The sequence below is a fragment of the Fragaria vesca genome, linkage group LG6, assembly GCF_000184155.1.
Source record: "Fragaria vesca subsp. vesca linkage group LG6, FraVesHawaii_1.0, whole genome shotgun sequence".
In the NCBI taxonomy this organism is placed as follows: domain Eukaryota; kingdom Viridiplantae; phylum Streptophyta; class Magnoliopsida; order Rosales; family Rosaceae; genus Fragaria; species Fragaria vesca.
Genome location: NC_020496.1, coordinates 26157851 through 26161324, shown reverse-complemented (window position 1 = coordinate 26161324; position 3474 = coordinate 26157851).

Sequence of the window (3474 nt, the reverse complement as noted above, 5' to 3'; positions counted from 1 at the left end):
ATATATATACATCCAACGTACTCAAATTAATCAACTCAATCACAATCAAAATCAATAAACTCAATCACACTTAAAATCGATCAACTCAAATAAAACTCAATTAATCAACATATATATACATATACGTACCTATATATGGCTCCACAAACTAATTATGGACAGATTTCGACAACACCCAACTTTTTCTCCCGTTTTTTCTTCTCCCGTTTTTTTTTCCCAGATGAGCTGCTGCTGTCCAGATCCACAAATATAAAGCACTTTAGCCGACGACATATTAATTTCGTCGGCTAAACTTTTAAATATTTCGTCGGCCATAGTTTGTGAACTTTAGCCGACGAAATAAATTCTTTAGCCGACGAAAATTTTTTTTCGTCGGCTAAAGTTTACCATAGCCGACGAAAATTTAACTTAGCTGACGAAAGATAATTTCGTCGGCTAAAGTGGACTTTAGCCGACGAAAAAATGCTTCGTCGGCCTGGTTTTTTTTTTTCGTCGGCTAAAGCCTTTCTTCTGGTAGTGCTGGGTCATGGTGTTACACTCAAATCCATCCCTTTCGTCGCCAAGATCCGGACTCTGCTCGACGGCCACTCTCTCGCCGTCACCACTCTCCCTGCCGACGGCCTCGTCTAGCTCAACAACGTCACCGTCACGGCTTCCCCAATCTTCGACGACGGCATTTTGATCATCTATGGCATCAACCGCTTCTTCGACCCTTATTTCCGGATCTCGTGTCCGATTCCGAGCTACGGCCGTAAGAATCTCTACTGCCTGGCACCGCGAAACCCTAACGAGACGGCGACGATGGCGGAAACGACAACCTTTTACCCGTTCGGTGAAGCAAGCAAGGTGCTAAGGTCGAAAGGCTGCTCTGTTATGGCTTCATTTCTTGAAATGCAATTCCATGGTGAACCGGATCGGAGTCCTGAGCCAGTACTCGTCGCTCTTTCGCTGCCATGTGGCTCCCTGCAAATTTTATTGGAATGGTTTGGTCGAATACAACTCGTCACTCTTCTTTTTTTCTTTTTTTTATTGAATACAAGTCTCTGTCTCTATTTTTTTTTTATTGAACACCACTCCCTTTATGGATGAGATGGTTTAATTAGGGGAAATACTGCTTCCAATAGAACCCCAACAAACCTCCTACTGCCCCTAGTAGATCCCCCTACTGCCCCTAGTGGACCTCTTACTGCCCTCAGTAGACCCGCTAGTTTTCGTCGGAGTCCGGTCAACGAGTCTGGTCAACGGTCGTCGGAGTCCGGTCAACTGTCGCCGGAGCCAGGTCAACAGTCATCGGAGTCCTGTCAACGGCCCCAGGAGCCCGGTCAACGTCATTGGTCGTGGGAATCCGGTCATATAAACTTTATTTTATAATAGACTCTTATAATGGTCTATTGTACGTAGTTTATTTAATTTATTAAGGGTATAATTGTCTTTTAGTTGTTTAAGTTGGCACTTGGGAATTTTTAAATCTGATTTTGTTAGTGCGAATAAAATTCTTAAAATTAGGGCTAGTGGGCATTGTCCGTTCTTAAATCCTAACTCTTCTTCACTATTATTACATATCAAAAGAAAAGAAATAAAAATCTCTTCTTCAAAATTCATTACCTAAATTTCGACTACTGTCGTAATTACATGTACTATTTACCGATTCATTTGGTTTTTTTATATCAACTTTAGTCTTTATCTTGCAGACTAAAAACTAGTTTATGCTATTGCACTTCTAGTTTCTTAACTTTTAAAAAATTATGCATGTTTAATATTTTTTTTTTTTCAAATTCTAGCCGATTGATGTCATATTGAAGATTTGGATTTCGAATATAATATTAATCTTTTGATTAGAAATTAAAAAATATCAAGAAAAATTTTCTAACCCAATCAAAAAAAATCTAACAAAAAATAAATGAGAATACGTATAGAGAGTTGTAAAATAGTAAATATATAATAATTATCCGCATTATATTAAATAACATATTATTATTAAGTTTAGATATTAAGGGTATTTTAGGTAGTTTGAGAAGTGTATTTAGTATAATATTGAAATTAAAAACTAGATGGGTAGTGTATTAAGAGATTAGAGGTGTGTATTTAAAATTAGTCTATTGTTTTACACTAAGAAAAACACAAGCTTATTTTTTTTTAAGGGACGGATTCGTGACATACAAAATTATAATCAAAATATCATCAATTAGATCTAATATCAATTAACGGTCGAGATAAGTCATAAAAACTAATTCATTTTATTTTATTTTCTTTATCTTTAAATCAATTTATGAAATCTATCTATTAAAAAAACATAATGAAAATTGATGATTACCTACTCTCATTTTGGTATACAATTAAGAGGAAATAGTTAATGGTTTCCTACTGAAACTCATTTATTAGAAAGGAAAAAAAACAAATTAAGTAGAGTTGATGATATGACTACTCCATTAAACTCATTTATTAGAAAGGAAAAAAAACAAATTAAGTAGAGTTGATGATATGACTACTCCATTAGAGTGCTTGCATGGTAAGCATCTGAGGAAAATGATATAAATTTGCTTCACACCTTATTTCTCCACTTTCATCCCCACCCACCTAGATGCATGACACATGTCTCAGTAAAATTACGAAGAAAAGAGTTTTAATAATTATGAATCGTCTTACATAGAATTTCTTTTGAAGTGCTATTTACTCTCACTTCTCCTGCCTTAGACCCATCTTCTACCCCTTTACATGGAAAACCCAGAAACTCAAAATCACCTCCCTTATACAGTTGTATTTACTGATGACAAACCTAATTTCAGAATCCTAAAACCCTGCCAACACCAAAACCCTAATCACACCATTCTCTGAAGTAGATAGCCACAAATGTTATATAGTAAATATCTAAAGTTCAAAACCCTAATCACACTGTTCTCTGATGATATCCACCTTAAATTCATATTTAGCTACAGTGCCCACCGACCACCCATAAATGTTATATAGTAAATAGCTAAAGTTCAGGACAACGAACTTTTCAATCTACGCTTTTAGCGTAATTATCACAAGTTATGCAACATTCCACATTATAATTATTTTTGGACTATCCATTTGGATTCATAAGAGAATAAAGGCTCTCGAATAAAGACAACATAGTGTCATTTATCATTCTAATCTTAAATAAAGATAACATAGTGTCATTTATCATTCTAATGTGGGCTATTGGAGACTTAAACCAGGTCTGTAATTTCATATATCATTGTCACATTAGCTTTGGTAAATACCAAAGTGGAGAAAAATTATCGAACACGGCGAATCGTGTGCGTAGTAGCACGCTATCAGTAAGGCATATATGTTCTCCAGCTTTTTGGAGCATAGGGCGTCCATGAATTATTGTCGTTGCCATAATAAGATGCATTGATAATGTGAAATTAATCTTCATTGTTGATATCAATTCGTGAGTATCATATGCCAAAATAAAGGGGGCATTTAGATTCAGTAATTGAAACATGC